At 41.0% G+C, this 21,485-nt stretch overlaps 2 protein-coding genes across 4 annotated transcripts in view; one reads left to right on the top strand and one right to left on the bottom strand.

Moving 5' to 3' along the window:
- LOC122974041 (leucine-rich repeat and fibronectin type-III domain-containing protein 4) overlaps window positions 1-4,566 on the bottom strand; it is a 41,194-nt gene extending 36,628 nt beyond the window's left edge. The window contains exons 1-2 of the mRNA XM_044341884.1: window positions 4,466-4,566; window positions 2,453-3,352 (exon numbers count right to left, since the gene is read on the bottom strand). The gene's annotated coding sequence lies outside the window, so the exon portion shown is untranslated. The remainder of the gene's footprint in view (window positions 1-2,452; window positions 3,353-4,465) is intronic.
- Window positions 1-21,485, top strand: part of LOC122974040 (pyruvate carboxylase, mitochondrial-like) — a 301,961-nt gene that overhangs the window by 214,135 nt on the left and 66,341 nt on the right. The gene's annotated exons all lie outside the window — the stretch shown is intronic.

Raw genomic sequence — 21,485 nt, 5'->3', positions numbered from 1 at the left:
TCTCCCTTGTTTCAGGGCTTCAAATCTTCCACTTCTCTCTTTGATTGAAAGCTGGTTAAATCAGAAAGGTGTGTGACATCCTACATCTATCATTCATCATGTCTGATGTCTTTTCATGTGTCTGTCTTCATTTGTTTCATATAATTATCCTTAGGAATAACTTGGTTACTATAAATTTGGCCACTTCCATACCTCCTCCTTCTTTTTTGGCTTCTTAATCCTTAATTAATTGATATTTTATTTTTTTTTTTTAACCTTTTTTCAATAAATGGTCTATTCACGTGCCTGCCGTTTATTTCCCTCTCTTCCTCCATTCACATGCCAGTCTGTTCATTTTGGCAAGGATCTTACTTTGAGCAGTGAGCATCCCATCTGTTCATGCATCTCCCTTACTGTCGCCTCAGAATGACAGACACCCTCGGTAACAATGAGCCGCACAGAGCATTAAAAAAGATAATTGAGAAAATGTTATTTTATTTCAGCTTTATTTCACTGTTTGAACCATATGACACTTACCTGCTCCGTCTTCTTAAAATCACTAGCAGGAGAGCACAACCAATTATAGAATTATGATGTGGTTAATGGATATCAAAAGGCCTCTTTGTTACTCTTTAAAAAGATTCAGTCATCATCTTTTCAGAATTAACACTGCCTCTGTTCAAAGCGAGAGTCAAAACTGCTGTAAACGATCAGCAGAATAAGTAATGAGACCTGTCTCACTTATTCAAGAAGCCTATTGTTCATAAAAACAGTTAAACATGTGGTGTCTTGTTTTTTTGCCAAACCTCTTTTGTTTCCAGGGTAATTAATGTTCCTCTAAGGTAGAATTCCACTTTTCCCTCAAGTCATGCTCCATAATTGGCACGTCTATTACATAGAGAAGCCCCATGGCACACCATATCCCCCTTGTAGTTATATCTCTAAATAGCTCATTGTTGGTGATCTTTCAGAGACTTTTTGGGGTCATGTAAGACTAATTGTAGCCAATGGTATAACCAGTTATTCACTAGGAAGCTACAGTATGTAATGATGGCCATCTGTCATTTCTAGTTATTTCTTTCTCATCTATCTTTCTATTTGTATCTCCCTATAGTAAATCACCATTAATTTATCTTTCTAGCCTTAATGTGCCTCTTTCCAACCTTTTTTAATATCATCTTGTCACTCCTCATTTTGGGCTTTTTTTTTTTTTAAATCTCCTTGTTCATCTAACTTATCATTTAATTAATCAATCCTTCAGTCGTTTATTTTCTTCTCTACAGTCAAAAGTTTGGACACACTTTCTCATTCAAGGGAATGGGAAGGTGTAACCACTCTTCCAAACCTTTTGTCTCAGTCTTTTCTATCATCCTGTGCTCTTCTTTAACCCTCCATCTGTCTGTTGTATCTGTCTCTCTCCTTCGTCTTGATTGCACTCTTTCTTTTCTAATCTCTACTTATTTTTTTCCTGTTTCCTCCATGGATCTCTTTCTCATTGTCACTGGATGAAGTCAGTCACTGCTTCTCACTCCTCCTCTTACTGCAATCCTTTTATCTGACCTCTCTTAGCCCTCAATGCCCATCACTATGTCATGTGTCACCCCTCCCTCCCTCCCCTCTTCTTCCCTTCTCCCTTTTCAGTCTCCCTGCATCTCCTTCTCTCCTCCCTTTACCTCCTTCTTGCACTTTCCCTCCTCTTCCCATCTCCATTTCTCTCTTATCCTCCCATATATCCACTCAGCCAGTCTGATCTCCTGTGTCAGTGTGCCAAATCTGTGTATGTGTGCTCAGACACAGCTTACGGGAAAAAGCCTCAAACGAAGGGAGGTTAGAACCGTTCTGCTGTCGCCACCACCACCACCACACAAACACTTGCAGCCCTGCGTCCACACACGCTTGCATAGTATACACACAGACACACAACACACGCCAGGTGAGATTACATAAAGGCGAGGTGATGAAAGCCAAGCTGAGACGGATCTAGTGAGTAGTCTGATACAGGACAGCTGGCTGACACACACACACACACACTAACAGAGAGAGACAGAGAGGGATTCTCAGATTGGTAGGGGTATGTAGCGCGTGCGTGTGTGTGTGTGTGTGTACGTAGCAGAGTTAGAGGTGTATAGGGATTAAAATGGAGGGATAAGAAAAGAAAAATAAGTCAAACCTACAATCATCTGCACCATGTGGGAGATTTGTTCTTGTCTGTTTGAACTCTGACATTCACCTCTTGTGTTTTTGTTGTTATGAATGCACATCTGTTCATTATTTATAGGCCTGAGTATGTGTGTGTGAGAGAACACCGAGTTCCCAGTCCAGTGAGTGCTGGTGTTCACTGCATTGATGTGCTCAGTGATTCAGCACAAGAGAGCTAACCATGCATACATGGATTCACCTTTACTGGGCCAATATATGCCAACAGTGTGTGTGTGTGTGTGTGTGTGTATGTTTGAAACTGCATGGACGTTACCTTTTCCGTCTGTGCGGCTCTATAATCCGAATCAGCTCCACATGTTATCCAGGTTTATATGTGTGTGTGTGTGTTTTTTTGTGTGTGTGTGTGTGTGTGTGTGTTTAGCACAGATCTCGCCCCAGGTGTTTCTCCTTGTGATGTGCCAGCAGGGGGGGGGGGGGGGGGGGGGTGGAGTTTTGTGTGTTTGCGCTGAAACCTGTCCTACTCCCCTCCACACACACACGCCCCCACACACATCAAAAGCAGGCTGATGTAGGTCAGTGTCAGAAAACCAGAGAGTTGCAGAAATTCCAATCCCACAATATCCTCTTAGGCTTCTATAGATGAAGAAAACCTGGAAAATCCCGAATTACTCGCTCAATCCCGGTGCAGTATTCCAAAATAGAGACCTCAGTTTGAAAAAAAATCCAAGAATCCACTTCGCTTGAAATCCCTTTTATGGTGTTTTGATATGATTTCCTCATGGCTGTGTTGAGCTTCTCTCTGTATCTCGAGCAGTTCAATCGAGGGAGAATAAGAATCCTGGAGTCGGCGATCTTCACCTCCCCTCCTCACCTCCTCCCTCCTCCTTCCCCACCTTCTCTCGCTCCTTCTCTCCTTTTTTTTTTTTTCCTCCTCCCTCCACACTCATACAGCCCTCTCTCTTCCTTATTTATTCATCTGTTTCTCAGGCTTTCTCTCCTATTGCTTCATTCTTTCACACATTCTGTTTTTTTTTTTTTCTCCCCCCCCTCCTCTTTCTCTCATCCCTCACTTCCCGGAGTGATTTCCAGGGTGTGTCACAGGGCCTCTCTGCACTCCGCGCGTTGAATTAGTCGTTCATTGATGACCTTGGAGGGAGGTGCGGAAAAGGAGGTTCGGGAGTAAAACTGAAGAGATGGAGGGATAGCTAGAAACCTGCAAAAAAAAAAAGAGAGAGAAACGTGAGGAGCGTGTACTGCACATGTGCTCCATTAAAGGCTTTTTCACTCCGTGCGTGCACTCATGGAAATCGCGCAAATATGCATTAGTCCATTATCACTTTTTTGTCTCAGCCTTTTTCTCCTCCACCCATCTGACCTCATCTTCCCCCCCTTCAGGTATTAACACCCACCCCTCTTTCACTCCTCCCTTATGGCCTCCGTTAAATCTCCCTCCCCACCTTGCCACCCCCAATTTTTTTTCCTCCTCTCTGTCCCCCCCCCCCCCCTCACTGGCTCCTTCGTACCTGTCTGTCAAAGAGAATCAATAGTTCTGAGACCCTTTTAACGCCTCTCAGCAGGCTGCATCTACTTGTTCTTACACACACACACAAGCACATGCGCACACACACACACACAGTCATGCAGCACATTCACACATGCGTGCACATACAACACCACCACCACTGTCACTAGCACCACCACCACCACACACACACATCCACTAAGTAGTCATGCAGTGATACTCTCCTGCAAGCACACACAGCCTCTGCATTTCTCTCTTTCAGCCTCACACACACACACACACACACACACACACACACACACACACACACACGCAGCCTAATGAAACAACTGGGCTATTGATCAGCGCCATGAATGTCAGACAGTTCAAAAGTCCGGCCCCCCCACTCTCTGGCCTGTCAATCAAACTCCAAAAGCCGACACCTTTACAAAGACAATCTCATTATCTTGCTCTAAAGCTGTGCACTCACTCTCCGTTTCGGTGTATTTCTTTGTGAGAGTGTTCCTTAGAGTGTGTATCTGTGCATTAGAGCAGCAGCTACATATATGCAGCATCCCCGCTTGATTTGTTTTCTTTTTCTTCCTGAGTTCGATTGTTACAAACCAAATTTTCTTTCTTTTCAGTCCTGTTTATCTGCTTCTCCTCCGGTTCTCACTTTCCCACTTCAAAAGCACAATACAGCTATTTGGTGTTGTTTTATCCATTTTTTTTTTTAAAGTCTTCTTCTGGGTCTTTCATCCTTATCTAACATGTCTTCTCCCTTTTTTTTTGCCCTTCACGAGATGAAAAGGTGGAATTACTAACCTTGTTTTCCGGATCATTCCACTGCGACTCCCGGAACCGTCACATCTCTGTCTCCGTGTCTCTCTCTCTCTATATCTCAGCTCTGTGGAAAAACACCCATCTCTCTCCCTCTCTCTCTCTCTCTCTCTCTCTCTCTCTCTCGCTCTCTCTCTCTCAATCTCACTCTGTCTATCCCTCTCTCTCTCTTTCTCTCTCTCCTCCCGTTGGTCGTTCCCTCACTCGGTCTCAACAGCTGCAGCGCTGTCTGCCTCCTCTGTCGCTCTTCCGTCAGGCTGTAGGCTGATTGAATTTTAAGTCATGTTAATCCCACAGAACAGGTACTGAATGAAGGAGGGGACACAGCAAAAAGAAGGGAGAGAGAGAGCGAGAGATAGAGATAGAAAATAACAGAATGCAGGGAGTAAGCTGCCTTGTATTTTTAGAAATCCCCTCTCCTTCAGGGAGGTTTTCTCCAGTTTTTTTTTTTTTTTTTACTTGTCCTGCCTCTACTCAGTCACTTCTTCTCTTCATTCATCCCTTTATCTGCATCCTTATCCACTTGCTGTTTTTGGCTTTCTTTTTCCTTGTCTGGTTGAGAAGAGTGCGTGTGATTCCCAACGAGGAGCAGAAGAGAGGACTGTGATCTGTCTCTGCCGGCGTCGAGCCACGGACTGAGAGAGAAAGAGAGAGAGAGAGTGCGAGAGAGAGAGAGAGAGAGAGAGAGAGAGAGAGAGAGAGAGAGAGGCATGGAGATGAGGAGCAGGAAAGATGGAGGAGGGTGAGGAGGCAAGGGGTGGAGGAGAGTGAGAGGAAAGAAGGAAGGAGGGAATGATGTGTGAAAGAGGGAGAGAGAAGAAAGATTAGGAGAAAGGGGGAGTTGGAGGGAGAGAGGGGGGCAGTGGTGGAAAGTAACTAAGTACATTTACTCAACTCCTATGTTCCATGTTTTTTTCTCTCCACTAAATTTATTTGACTGGTACTGATACTTTTCATAACGGAAATGTGTATTAATCTGCAGTTAAAAATATTCCCCCAAAAATGCACTACTGTATTTACTCCTATTAGAATAACGTTTGCAAAAAAAAACACAGTGCTCTTCTGTTTAAGAAAACTACTTTTTAAAAATAAAATTAGAAAAATCTTGGTCAACCTCTCCTCAATTGCTTTTATGGAGTTGCATTGGTTGCACAAAAGAAAAAAAAATGACAGAAGTTGTGTGAATAATGAAAAAGGAGAGCCGGCAAATCATGCATACAGTCACACTTTTGCACACGTGGCCAGTCGCTTTGTGAAGTTGGCGAGAATGTTGAATCGTCCTCTTTGGAAAGATACAAAAATAGTTTGACATAGTTCTCAATTTCAATGATGGAAAGTGTCATCGGCCTGAAAGGGGTCACTCTGCATTTTGATACTTTTAAGTATATTTTGCTGATAATATTTACTTACTTTAAAATAGAATGCAGGATTTCTACTTGTAGGAGTACTTTAACATTGTGGTATTACTACTTTAACTTCAGTTAAAAATCTGAGTATTTCTCTGACTACTGATGGACAGTTAGGTGGAAAGGAGGAGGAAGGAGAGCTGGAGGAAGATGAGCAGATAAAAGTCAGCTGGTATGACAAGGAGAAGCAAAGCTCTTAGTGCCTCGAGCAATTCTGGGTCAGACCGGGATGAGAGGGGGAGCAAAGGAGGGATGATTAAGAGAGTGTGACGACGTGTGAGGAAAGAGAGGTAGAGAAGAGAGCGGAGGCCGAGGGTCTCTAGGGGCGTAAGGGAGATGAGTGAGGAAGAGAGGCGTTAGCGAAGGATAGACGGGAGGATTGGATGGAGTGATAGCGTGGCGATAGGAAGTATAGCCGATACAACTTCAAACGGCGGTTGAGAGCTTGATTTCCCCACCACGCCGATAGCTGCTGGAAATAACCGTTTAATGGAAACCCTCTGCGGGTGCGAGTGTGTAGCCGTGTGTGTGTGTCCCGGTACTAAAGCAGAACCTATAACGTCAGAGATATTGGATGTTGGAATTAAGTCATTTCCAACATTCACATATGAGCAGCTTCACTCTGTCAACACAATCACATACTGGAGATGAAACATCACAAAAATGGTAGTGAAAGATGGTTGGGAAAAAAAGAGGACAGGGATAGAGACTTGGTTTTGTTATGGATGAATTGGTTTTCCGTGTATCTCAATTTCCACCCAGGAGTCAATTTTTGTTCATTCCTCCATCTTATAAATATTTCCCAATGTTGTTGTTTATCTGTTTCTCAAGCGTTTACCCTCTCATCCAATAGTCATGCATCTCCATTTTTTTCTTTCTTGAATTTATTTTTATCCCTTGCTTTCTCCCTCTTTGTCACTCCATTTTTTTCCCTGCTGTGGGTCGTGTGTATTTTAAACCTAGTAAGCCAGACCTCCCTCAAAGCAAGGTCCAGCAAGGAGAAGTTTGATATATCATTTCACCCAATCGTATCCCGTTTACAGCGCTCCGCTTTATGGCTCGTTGATTCACAATTAATCAAACCTCTAGTGGTTTGGCACCCAGTCCTCTCATCAGGGAGAGTGACCTTGCTGAATGAAATAAACTAACATGACCTACCGCTGGGTGATGGATGAAGTGATTTCACCAGTCAACTCATTAATGACTGACTTGTTGGTTTAAATATCAAGCACTCATCCACCACTCTAATTCAGGGCAACTCCCAATCTGTGCGCCTGTGAATAAAATGACATTTCTTTATCACAAGTTACAAGCAACCAGAAATGTCTGGAGCAAAAGTCATAGATTCGGTGTCCTTAAGAAAATTCCTGTGACCACAGATCAATCGTGTTAATGTGGAGCACAGAGGGGAAAGTCTTTTTCTCCCTAGGACCGAGAGCTAAGCAAAGAGATTGGCAGGATCTTTTTTAGTTCATTCTGAGTAATGCTGCACTTAATCAGAAAGAGGGCTGACCTGTTCTGGTTCGGTCAGGCCAAATTAGCCTTCCAAGTGAAAACTGTTACAGGGGAGTCGGCCTACTGACCCAGGGCTGAACGAATCCATCGAATTTTTTTTTTTTGCGAATTGGTTCACCGGTCAGCGCGCTGGTGGTGTCGACATGTGTCTCACTTGGGTGCATGCTATTTAACAGATGGTATTTGTTTCTGATAACCATGATCTAAGCTTTGAATTGACTTTACAACCTGAACTATATCACATTGTATCTCAGGGATGGACATATTAGTTTAACATTAGCTGGCTTCAGTATGTTTCTATTTATATGGACATTCACACTTTTCACTGGAACTAAAACAACAATCATGAAGGTAAAGTGCAAAAAACAAGATGAACAAACACCCTTAAAGCCGAGTTTCAGTGCTTCATGTAGTCATCGTTTAATTTTAAACTGGCTGTACAGAGCCATAAGAGATATACTTATATAAACAAACTCTGTATGTAGGCTTTTTTGCAACAGTGTAAAACTTTTTGTTAGTATATACAGTGGAAAGGCTTAGCAGGCTTAGTCACATTTTAAAGACTGCAAGGAAAGAGGTGGTGTTTTCAGAATGTTGCCTACTGTGACTGCTTGCTACCAACAGGCAGAAACAAACAGGTATGACAGAACAGTGTACAGCTTAAATCAAAAGATAGGACCTTGACAGCAACAAGAGTGTGTGTGTGAGAGTTTGTGTGTGAGAGCTGGGCGGTATGGCCTAAAATACATATCACGGTATAATTTGAAGTATGGATGGTAACAGTATATATGACAGTATATTTGTTTTTCTAAAAATTTCAATGTAAATGCTTCTTAAGGGGTAAAACACTAGTATGGCAACTCCACGACAGCTATTACAGTACTCTTAACTGTATTACTAGGACATATTTCACATAGGACAGAAGTATTTAAAAATATTTATTGTTCAAAACTGCAATAATTAATAGAAAAAAATACAAAATCTTTTCTCAAGTAACTTCCCTCTCTGAAAAACACTTTTTCTCGAAATACAAGACAATCAAGCTGTACAAAGTGAAAATAAAAACTGACTTCAATACAGCAGGACAGGAGGTTTCTTTCCCCCAACCAACTCAAGCACAATGAAACTCTCAAAACGCAAAATTAGTTCAAAGTAAGTTACTCTTCTCCAGTTACAGTATTGCAGGAAATTGCATGATTTCTTCTACAGTCTCTTATTGCTTATACTTAACGCACAACAGTGCAAGTGTAACTCTGTATAATACTGTCAACATTGCTGTTTGTGCCGGTTTGCTTAGCCAGCCTCATTGCTGAGGTTATTAGCCAGGAAAACAAGTCTGTCAATTGTCTCTGGCTTCAGTGCAGATCTGTAGCAGGTCACAATGTTGCCACCAGTGCTGAATGCCCTCTCTGAATGCCCCCTGAAGGGGCACAAGTGGCAGGAATACAAAGGTACTTCCTGGCCAAGCTTGGTGCAGCCTCCACCACTCCAGTGGATCTGCCTCACCATCATCCTCCATTGCCTGCAGGTAGCTCTTGAGCTCAACTTCAATTGCATCTATGATAGAGAGGGCAACTGGGCCAGGTTGTTGAACATTTGTTTTCTTTGGTGCCACCGTCTCTGCAGCTTCTTCTGCAGCTCCTCCTCCTGCAGCTTCTCTTGTCTGTTGCGGAGACTCTTCTGTGGATGGTGCCTGCCTTTCTAGCAGTGACTGAATCTCTGCTGCAGCTTTGGTTTTGATGTATTCTTTCCTGTCATCTGCTATGTACGTTGCTTTGAAACGTGGATCTAGGAGGGAGGCCATGTTCAGCAGGTCATCTGTTGCAGGGTCAGAGTATTTCTCATTTAACTACTGGAGGATGGCCCTCTTCATGTCCTTTGGCAGGTCTGTGTCATCTTGAGCTGGAGTCAGAACAGTGTTATTGAGAAGATGAAACACAGATTTGAGGTGTGACACACTGACATATTCCTCCACAGACAGCGCATCTCAATCAGGGGGCTGAGGGTCTTGCTCACTGATTCCAAAACACCCATCTCTTGCCATGCGAGGTGCCAGGTTTTTTTTATAAGCTTTTAAGGACCTGAGATATGGTCTCCTCCTGTTCAAACACCCTCTGGATCATTTTCTGTCGAGACCCCCATCTGGTTGGTGTTTCAGTTATGAGGCAGTGAGGAGGTAGGTAAAGTTCAGCCTGGGTAGTGGCCATTTTTTTCTTTTTTCCACATGTAGGAAAAGGCACTCACAATTTTCTTACATAAACTGCATGTTCAACACAGGGCTCTTTGACACTTCTCTCTGTTGATAAAAGAAATGTACAGTGGGGTCCCATAGTCTGACACCACATTGAAAATCTCTAATATTTTCATGCAAACCTGGAAATAATCAGAAAGTTTGAGGATTCAGAAACATTTAAAAACACAAGAAGTAATGACATGTAAAATGAAAAAGATTAAAATTCTGATTAAGGTTAAGATTCTGCACTATTTCTAGGTCAGCAATCAAATTTAAGCAAATTTGTGGCATTGACCAACTTAACTCCTTTGTATAAAAGGTGAGATTTCCTTGAGTTTATCCCTACCATTGAAGCATAGATGACACTCATGTAGATTTGATCTACTCATAAGAGGCTCGTTCAATTAACTCAACTTGCAGTCAGTGTTCATCTGTTTATAAATATGGCTGCGCTTCAAGTTTCCATCAGATCATTGCTTACTAAGAAGCACTGTGATAGTGGGACCCATGGCATAAGAACTAAGTGAAAGTGTCAGAAGTCATATTGTTATTCTAAGCAAAGAGGGGCTTTCTCAGCATCAAATCATGACTCGACAAAAGGTTTCTAAGGGGGCAGTGTGTGGAAGTCTAAAACACTTTGCGCAAACTGGATCAGTTGTATCCCAAGCACAATCAGGCAGACCAAAAGTGACCACACCATCAGAAGATCAATACATCAAGCTTAGTCCCCTGAGAGAAAAGCAACTTCATCACAGATACAGAATTTACTAAATAAAGAACACAAGACTCCAATCAGCAAAAGTACTGTCAAAATAAGGCTTGTAGTGGTGTCAGAGAACAAGTAGCAGTTTCTAAACCACTTCTCAGGAGGGAAACAAGGCCAAACACTTGGGGTGGGCTGAGAAATACCAGCACTCCACAGTGGATAACTGGAAAAAAGTCCTATTTACTGATCAATCCAAGTTTGAGATTTATAGCAGTAATAGAAGAGTGTATGGAAGGAGACAAACAGGAGAGAGAATGACACCGCAGTGTATCAAACCCACAGCGAAACTTGATGGTCGGATATATTCATGTGTGGGGGTGTTTTGCCTACTCTGGACACTTGTACCGAATTGACTACACCCTGACCTGGGTGAAGTACCGCTCCATTCTTCAGAGACATGCTGTACCCTCTGGTTTGCATCTTTGTGGAGAAGTAGTCACATACTGCAGCAGGATAACGACCTCAAACAGACCTCAAAGCTTTGCAGCAACTACTTGGAGACCAAAGAAGACCAAGGAGTCCTGACTGTCATGGCCTTTCCTCCACAGTCACCAGACCTCAACCTGACTGAACATTTATGGGGGCACTTGAAAACGGAAAAAGCCAATCATTATGTGACATCACAAGAAGCTCTCTGGAAAATCAGCAAATCATGCTTGGATAACATGGGTCATCAGGTTTCGCACTTGCGAGAGTCCATGCCAGCTCAAGTGCATGCTGTCTTTTAAGCATAAGGGGGACATACCAAATCTTTAGATTCTGAAATTCATGTAGATTTTTCAAAGATACATTATTACTAACTAAACTAACACTGTTAGATAACGTTACACCTGGACAAAGAAAATACAGTAATTTGACCCTCCTATTTTGACCTACCAATGGCAGGTGAGGCCAGTGGCAGAAGCACTGCAGTCTTGTCCAGTCGTTAAGTGCCACTGCTTTGACGTTTGTGCCATTGTCCATGGTTATGCATACTTGCGACTCTTCTTTAAGCCCCCATGATTCCAGCACTTCCCTAAAGCCTTGGGCTATCAATTCTCCAGTGTGGTCATTAGGGAAATATGAAGTCTGTAAACATTTGCTGCACAACTCCCACTTGTCGTTGATGGAGTGGACAGTCAGACTTATGTAAGGCTCCATGGTACGCCTTGACCACAAGCCAGTGGCTGTTGTATAGTGTTTCATCTTACTGAGTTCTTTCTCCACTTGCTCACAGACCAAGCTGTATAGTTTTGGCATTTCAATTTGGCTAAAGTGTTTGCAGCCAGGTACCACGTACCTTGAATCCAGTGCTTTGATCGTGTCTTTAAAGCCCTTTCTAACTGTTTGAAAAAGAACCATTTGCTTACACACAGATAGGACAGTGATGGCATTTGTTATGTCGTTCCACTTTTTCTCTCATAAGGACAGCCTTTGGAAAATGCCAGAGAAAGTGATGTCTGATTTGCAGAGCCAGCTTTTTTCTTCCCACCACTGCTCAACGATTCACTTGACATTTGCGGAGGACGAATTCTTTTGCTTTCCCCATATTCCAGAACGTGTTTTGATTTGAGGTGATAGAAAAGATTTTTTGTATTACCACCCCTTGCAACCGCTGTTGTGAGACATAATTTGCAGATTATCGTTTTCTGCTTGTTGTCTGAATCTTTAAACCTGAACCATGTCCATATAATGGAAGTTGCACTGGTCTTATTTGCCAACTCCTCCTCCTCTTTGTTGTATGCAGCGTTTTCAGCCATTTCTTTATTTCCAAACAAAGCAGCATGGGCTCTTACATTGTCCAGATGATTCGCTGGTGCAGGCTGGTGATAACAAATCATGGGACGAATCTTGGGATAAATTATTTCATCTGAGCAAAATGAGGGCTCTACCAGTTAGGACGGTATAGTCAAAATTCATACTATTAGGCAAGTTCATACAGGTATACTTTCTATACTGTTTATACCATCCACCCCTAGTGTGTGTGTGTGTGTGTGTGTGTGTGTGTGTTTGAGAGACACAAAAAAGGTGAATACACTTTTGGGAGAAGTTTACTTTAAATAAAAAATAGAAAAAAAAACAGCCAAATACGTCTCTCTTCCTCTTGATGTTTGTGTGTCATTTGGCTGGTTTAGTGAGGACACTTTTGTGTGTGTTCATAAATGAGTCACAGTGAGTTTGTGAGACACAGCAGCTAAATATAGGCAGCACTGAAACACACAAAAACAAATGCACTCAGTGAGCGCCTGTGCGCACACACACACACACGTCACCCATAATCACCACTGTCAAATGCTTCCATTCACACACACACACCCCCACACGCACATAAACTTCACACATGGACACACATGGAACATACATTTAGCACAATCTATTTGCAGCCAACACATAAGCTCTCATACATTCACACACAGAGCATGATTAAACTTACACACTCAGCCAGAGGTTGGCATGATCGCATGATTGCACACATAAACACACCATAGTATCACACAAATCAGGGCATGGCCAGCACACCCTGCAGTTACACACACACACACCTTTCACAAAGCTAAATGAAACGCACACAGACACACACTCAGACTTGCTCAGCTGTGATGTCAGGGGTAAATGGTGTGGAGGTTTAGATCGAAGGGCAGATCTCCCTCTATTTGTCTCAATCTAGGGATAATAAGAGACAAGGACAGACAGACACACACACACACAAACCACACAACTCTGCCTTCTAATTTTGCTCTCGGAGCCGTTTGCATGTCATTGTGCTTTTATTTATTTCTCCTGCATTAGTAATACTGACTCCAAATGATTTCCCAGTTACTCCTGGCAGACCATTTTACCAGCCATGGGCAGCAGTCAATGAAGTACGAGAAAAACATGCTGGGTCTCATTTGTCCATATTGCTTTAAGTGTAAAACCTTGACAAATACACTCAGACATAAAGGCAGAGGGCAGAAATGACTTCAGGGATATCTTGGTTAGAATGAGAAAAAAAATGTTGCAAATGTTGCCAAAGAGTTGCTTTAATGCATTATGTACTGCTGGAATTCACAGCGGAAATAACAAAAAATGGATAAGAGGCAACTAATAAAACTTTCTCCTCGGTAGTGTGTATGGCTACATAAATGGGTCTGTACCGAAATGCAATGAGCTGTTAGTAAGAAGCTGTTAAATGTGGAAATACAAAGCTGGGAGGTGCAAATGAAAAGATTGCAAATTAGATTTTGTTTGTTGATTGTTTCCCCTGAAATAAGCTGTTGTTTCTCGGCATTAATTCTGTATTAGAAAAGCAGTGTTTATGTATGTGTGTGTTTTTACAGAAAGAGTGTGCACATTAACAAATTTACCTGCATATAATAACCAGATAATGGCTAATAATCTGAGCGAGGCACTACTCAGTAGTAACAGAACCCAAACCGTGCACACATTAAACTGTTTCCCTAGTTTTCTGACGTGATAATACTGTTGTCTGCCCTTGTGGCTATCCCTCTTTGAACACTGCAGTAAAACTCTGCTCTGAGCTACTGTTTTTACAGTACCTTTAACATTGTAGAGGGACGTTTTCCACAAAGAACAATGTGCCACTCTGTAAATTTCGCTCGAAGCACAGAAAGTTTGTTTATAGCCCAGAGAGTGCTCGTCAAGACAATGCAGTAGAAGAGCAGACTCAAGTGTCTCACCAGCTGACATCTTTGGCATGTGACATCAAGCAGTTGGAGCGCCATGTGTTGCAAAATGCTGTTAAATTTCCAATAGAGTATCATAGTTAGATTAAGGTGTTTATATGACTGAAATGCCCTCAAATAATGCCACTAAAATTGAACTACTCCCCCTAGCTTACTGTGATTAAGCTTATTCCGACGGAGAATAATTGCATTAACAGAACCAGAGCATGTTGTTTACATGGGCTCCACCTCTCTCACATTACCCTCTTAATCGCATTATGATTGGATTATTGGCTGTGTGAGTAAACATAGCTAATAGACCTTTCTCACAGTAGGGCATTTTGACTAGTCGAATGCAGGTGTAGCTAATAACATTAATAAATGTCTGAATTCAGTTTAGGAGTGCCAGAGCCCTGGTGTTAAGCATGCTGGCTCACTGGCATGGCGTACTGGCACAACTAAATGGAATGGAGCCACATTTCACTAGTTCTTTCCCTGCTGTTACGGCTTATAAAGGTCTGTAACTTTGTAAGGTACCGCTGCCAGACAGCCATATCAGCACTACAGTCAGCACACATGAAATGTATACACTGTCTCATGATAAGACCACACATACACATGGAGTAACAGGAGGAGGAGCAGAAGCCCTGATCAAAGAGCATTAAAAAACCAAATGTGAAAACCTATAAATACTGACTAGAAAATCACAGGCAACCATGATAAGACTATGAAAATATTCAAATAAATAATGCATGATGTTCTGTGCTGAGGAAATCTAGACAGTTATAGTACATTTGGTAAATAAGAGGCGGCTGTTAGTCATTTGGTGTTCTGGGCTCCCCTACTCCCTGAAAATAGAGACTATGGATGTTTTAGCATTAAAGGCATCATGCTGAGCCATAGATAGAAGGGAAGGATTAAACGGTCTTGTTTGTTGAGTCAACAATTCTATTTTGGTTTGAGCAGGAGTACAGCTATCTTTGCTCAGTATTTATTAGAGGAGATACATGGATGAATCACCTTTTCATCACTGACAGTGGTCATCAATACAGAGTGCCCATTAGATAAGATGCATTACTTTGACAGAACAGTACATCGAGACGTAGTCCATTATCGTGGGGGCAAATGGAGAGTGTTTGTTTTTTACAGTTTTTTTTCTTTCCAACATCATACAGAATGTAATAATGGAGATCTCTAATAAGCAACATGGTTTGTGTGGCCTTAATTTTAACCTATGTGGTAGATGTTAGTTTTAATGGAAAGGGAAAGGTAATTAAACAGTGACAAAGGATTTGGGAGGAATCTGGTAATCCTGTGGAAATGAACATTTTCCTAATGGGCTGAGACATTTTTATTGAGTATAAAACAATGTCTTTAACAATATGGCCTTAAGTGCACAATAAAATGTGGGCTATTGTGTCACGATGGATGATAGAGAAGGCAGTAAATGGAGAAAAAAAGGTCTAGAGTAAATTTCTAGCAATTTCTAACCATATGTCATCCAATTCTACATATTTTCCTTCTTTTATAGCTGAAATTGCTTTTTTACTGTTTACCATAAATTTGCCATGAAACAACTGCACCTGATTTATTATGTATTCCTAACCTATTTTAGCTTGCAGCCATCATGATGTTCAACCAGTCTGTTGTATCTCTTGAGTTAGTTTAAACACCCTTATCTGCTCTAGTGTGGAAAACATTTGTGACTGAGAGTACAAACCCTTGGAGGATATTGTGTGACATTGGCAGCCCAAACTTGACACGACAATGTGTTTGAAGTGATGCAGTATATCAGTTTTGAGTGTGCAGTCAGTACTCATGAACTAGACTGGTAGTGTTGCTCAGCGTGCAACTACACTGCTGTGCAATATATCACAAGTTCCTATAAGATTTGTGAGCTCACAATTTAAGGATTCATCAAGTTTTCTCCCGGCACCATGGTTAATTTTCTTGTGCTTCATTTTTGTTATATATGTTTTCCCAATGTATTTCTACTCTGTAGTGATGTGCCATTTTTGTGTACTGCACATTTAGGGTTTATATACTTTGGTCTGCTGGGCTTTTTATACCTCAATTGATTTTTCTCTTTATTTCACTGCACCTTGGACTATTTGAACCTCATAGAAGCTCATACATAAAACTAAACTGTTACTGCATGCTTTACAAAAATACCATAGCCTTGGGATCTCTTTAAACGGTGACTCATGACTTAAAAAGTGTCACAGGCATCATTGGGAGGATAACAGTTAGAAGTAATTTGATATCAAAGATGAGCAATCTGATATTAAATAGTAATGATATGAAGATTATATGTGAACTTGAAGTGAGAAAACATGTCAATTGCAAGGTTTTTGGTTGAAATGCACATTGCATCTAATAGTTTTGTGTAGACTGTTAACAGTAGTGGGTCATAATTTTAGATGGTCAATTACAGCTGACATTAGTCTGTGGATTATAAATTACTATAGCTTTTGAAGTTTAAACATTGCAAAAGTTAAATCGTCAATTGTTCCAAATATTGCTTTGATATAATCAAGTGATCATGACAGTTTTGTTGTAAGTTATCAGTAATGAGATAATATTTAGGAATTATTCTTCTCACACTGTGAAGCCTCCCAGCAAGAATGAACTTCATGTTTCATTCTTGAGCTAAAATTTTCAAATTCATATTCACTTCAATCTATCTTGCCATACAGATAGTTTGTTTATTATAGATATACTTCTGTTGTTCAGTTAAAAATCGTATCACATTGATGGAACCTAAAACACACTAAAACACACATCTACCTCTATCCATTGACATGAGTAATAGTCTACCAAAGGAACTGCCATAATAAGTTGTCATCATCAAACTCCACTGCCTGAAGCTCATCCGCTAACAATTAACTGGCATCCGAAATAGCAGACTCATAAAATGATTCAGCAAAATTAAATTCATCATACTGCCAATAGTTTGGAGCCTGAAAATGTGTCCCTGTCACTGAATCTGTGTTTTGGTTTCCCAAGCTTTATACTTTCAGGCACACAGAGCACTGCAGCTTGAAGTTTAATACAACTGGTAACTTGATACTTGAATCAAAAAAGTGATTAAAACCAGTCCTTTAAACACAATAAGTTTTAAGTGTAATTGTGTTAAAAAGAAATGGTGCTAAGACTTTCTTCTATACTCTGCTGACTGCAAATCAAAGTTACAAAGTGCTTTACATGGGGAAAGTCGAGATTAAAAAAACACTTCAGCAGCACAATTAATCAGGCAAATAAAAGAACAGAGCATGAAACAGAATAAAATACAAGACAATAAAATAGGATTACAGATAAGATAAGAAGACTAGAGTCTGCAGTCATTCTAGTGGCTCTGTGAGGCTGACGCCATGTCAATGCTAACATGCTGATGTTAAGTAAGTATATTGTTTACCATGTTCACCTCCTTAGCTTATCATATTCACCATGACATAAACTATCAGGAAATATGCATAATTACAAAATGGAATGAGCCTTTAAAGTCAGTAGGTACTATTATTGTCTCTAGAAATGTAGTCCCCCCTTAACAACTGTTGGAGGTTTATAATCACTTTAGGTTGTTGTCCCATGTCATAAAGGAAGGTCAAAATTATAGCAGACTTTGTTTTTGTAGTAAAAAAAAATCTGTTTATACTATAATTTAAGACCAAATATTCTCCAGTTCTACTTCTGGTGGGTGCCCTTATGATATGGGCAGTAATAGGGTTTATTGAGCTGGGATCCCAGAGTGAGACTATGAATTCCTAATGTTGTCCCCAGGCTATAAAAGGTTGAAGGATACCCTGCTGCTTAATACTATCTCAAAACTCTCAGAAGGGGCCCTTGTCCAATAATTTGTTTATTTTTTAAGGTCTGTTAGGTTTTCATAAATGTCACTGACAATGGTGCATTGCTGTATCAATTACTGAAAATACTTTTTTTTATTTTAAGATGCCAGAATTGGAGTTCATATGTTTGATACCACGTCTTCATGCCCAGTAATCTTCAGTACCGACTATGTCACAACCCACAACATTAATTCTGGTTGAATTTCTTTTTTGCAACATACCAATAGTGAGATGATCATTCACAAGTTCAAGTATAATTAACACAGGAGACCAAACACCTGCTATCAGAGTCTAAGACCGACACACTCAGTGGGTTTGGAGTACATCATGAGTCGTTTAATGCGTCACAGGCCTACTGCTTAAAGGTTCCCAAAATACCACTAAGTAGCAATCTGTTTAAATAAGCTTGTGTCTCAGGGTCCCTGAAAGAATTTAAGAAGCCCTTTCTTTTAGCTAGTTCAGCATTCCCATTTGTTGATACCAGATGAGTCTGAGTCACCCTGTTTAAGGAAAACATTTCACATATTAGTTATGGGTTCAGGGTGAATGTATCTCTTGGTGGTAGAGAAACATTTGTCTCATATGGTTATCTTGAAAATATTTAAAAGTTAGTAGTTTGTACTCGTTTTGTGACATGTGGAGCATTCAATTGGCATCTAGGAATTTACCTTTGTTTTATTCACTTTTCCTCAACCTGCCTTGTCATCTCATCCTGTGGTATAGCTTTTAATTTCCTACATTTCCCAGAATTACTTGGAATAGTCTTTAGAGAAAAGTTTGACCTTTAGTAACTTCAGTATGTAGGCAGGGATTGACATGTAAGTGGTTAGATCTACAGTTATAGTTCAGAGCACTTGAAAAAAATTGCCACTTGCTTTTAACTCAAAACAGAAAGCTTTCCTTATGAGACTGCCGTTAGCAGAGAAACTGACAAATCAGCTGGTCCTTTTACTGCAAATGTATTGTCTGAAAAGTTTTGAACACTGGGTCAAATTGGCAAGCCTATAGCCTTTCCTCTTTTGGAGCATCTGGCTCCAAAAACATTTACTCTTCATGCTTTATCTTTAAACTTTGAACTTTTGTTCGTATTGAACACTGTAGATATGCTAGAGGTATCTTGACAACAATGCAATATCTGTTGGATTTCCCCAGTGACACCATTTGTCTAGTATGTCTGACAAGTTCAGCACTATGATCAGAGGCCAATTCAGCACCATGGCCAGCTCCCCGGTCTGCTAACAGAGAGGCAGTTGAAACGCATTAAGAATGTCCTCCCATTGGAAACAGCTGGCACAGTCTGTGTCTGAAATGTCCCAAAGGTTAAAGATTACTTTTCTCCCCTCCAGCTGCTACTTTGCAGTGCTTTATGAAGTTTTACTGAAATCAATAAGAGATCATAGCTGGATTTACATGGCCATTGATTCATTGAAGTCTCAGGTACACAGATGCATGCAGAGACAGACATTAAAACTGTCATCCTAGAAAGAAATGGTCCTTTTCAATTTATTTATTCATATTTATTCATATTTTAGCAGATTTCTTCATACCATCTGAGCTTATTACAATGTAAATATTTCTGGCCACAGGTCCTCTGATGAACTGGAGGTGAAAATTGCTCTGCCACGGAGCAGTGATAGGAGTTATTCCTGTTCAAGTTCTGATTTTTTATTTCATTTAGGAAAAAAGTCTTGTGACAGATGTCTAACACTGATTTCATATTTAATTTGAAACAGTCATGCACAAAGTTGTTACATTGGTAAAGAGTTTGGATGTGAGACAGAAGCGAGGAATGAGTGAAAGAGAGATGTTGGCAGTAAAAACATTTTGCAGGCACATCACAGGCCACTGAGATTGGATGAGCTTTGCTTGTTCAGTGAATAAGTTGACGGTCATTTGTAGTTTTTTCCTTTCACCTAGAAAAAAAAACTGAAAGAAGTGGACACAGTTGTTTGTTACATGAGGACAGAATGTGATCATTAGGGCTGACACCTTGACCTGCTCCTTTTTCCTCTGGATGGGGATGCACGATATTGGATTTTTTGCTGATATCCAATATGCCGATATTTCCAACTTATTGTGACCGATTGCCAATACCGATATATGCACATATTTTTTTTCCAGCTGGCCGAGGAGACTATTATGCATGCAAGCATAGATTGTACTAAGTATGATCAAGAAAGACAATATATGAAGGAAGAACTTAGGAAGATTGGAGTTCAGGAGCTCAGCATTAAAACTTTAAAGAATCTGCAAAGTTGATGGAGCAGTAGAGTTTTCTTTGAGTTTGTTAAACAGGCAGGATTAATGTGTAGGATTTAATCTCTGCTCTCTTGCCAACTGCCATTATAAACCAAGAAGATTTTTTTTTTTTTCCCGAACAGTGGTACATCCTGACAGCCGAGGTTTTTCCTATCTGTGCAGCCGAACATAGCAGCTCCTCGACGAGTGTTTCACCCTGACGGTCCCGGTGCTTCCTCCACAGGCCCCACTTCACTCAAGCAGCCCGTCAGACCAGCTGCTTCTTCCCAAAGCCGGGGCTAACGTTAGCTGAGAGCACCGGGACCGTCGGGGTGAAACAGTCCCTAAAGGGAAACACAGTCAGGCAGCGGAGGAGAAGGCAACAAATCGGCCTCTTGTAATCGGCAGAAATGGCAGATGCCGATATTTCATTTTAGAGCTTATATGGGCTGATACCGATGACATGCCGATAATATCTTGCATCACTACCTCTGGACACATAAACACATACATTCCCACACAGGTAAGGAAAAGTGCAGACAGACACATACATGCAGTGACTGACCTGCTGACCTTCTAACAAACCAGTCAGTTGACTGCAAAGTCATTAACAACCAACTGACACCAAAACATCTCAGCAGCATGAAACTGAGCGTCTGTGTGTGTATTAGTGTGTTTTGTCTAAGTGTGTTACATATTAAGCCTTACATTCCCAAGAGTCTCCCATTATAAATATCTACTTGAGTTTGTATGCGTCTGCTTGTTGCAGCCTGTAGGTTGCTGTAAAACACAGAGGTGTGTGTGTGTGTGTATGTGTGTGTGTGTGTGTGGTTATTGTGGCTATGTCTTGAGTAAATTTGTAGCTGATATGAGTGTGAGAGGTCCCCTCTGTGTCTACACGAGTGTGTACATTCACTCCGCGGGCTGTATGTGTGTTGATCTTGTTTATGTGTCCGGGCCAGTGGTTAAGGCGTGACGGATGGGGATAGGGGAGACAGAGGAGAAGAGGAGAGAAAAGACGAATGACCTGACAGCTCCCCTATTCAACTCCTAATCACTGAGGGAGTGTGGAGGCTGTGTGTGACAGAGAGAGGCAGTGTTTGTGTTGGGGGAAGACTGAGATCAGGTGTGTTTGCATTTCTGTGTAATGCTGGGTATTGTTTGACATTTTAAAAAATCCAAGCTCAAAATCTGCACCTTTACTGTCTTTGACGTTTTATTTTTGTATCCTGTTTTGCATAAAGTAACTGTATATTAACACAAGCTGTCAGAGAGTGTTTTTCTTAGGGCAAGATGCAGTATGTGTGTGACAGAAAATAAGATATTTGGCAAGTGGTGACCACTCAAATATGCTA

This window comes from Thunnus albacares, chromosome 22, assembly GCF_914725855.1.
Source record: "Thunnus albacares chromosome 22, fThuAlb1.1, whole genome shotgun sequence".
Taxonomy (NCBI): domain Eukaryota; kingdom Metazoa; phylum Chordata; class Actinopteri; order Scombriformes; family Scombridae; genus Thunnus; species Thunnus albacares.
The sequence above is the reverse complement of the archived record's forward strand: the minus strand, read 5'-3'. Positions and strand labels throughout refer to the sequence as shown.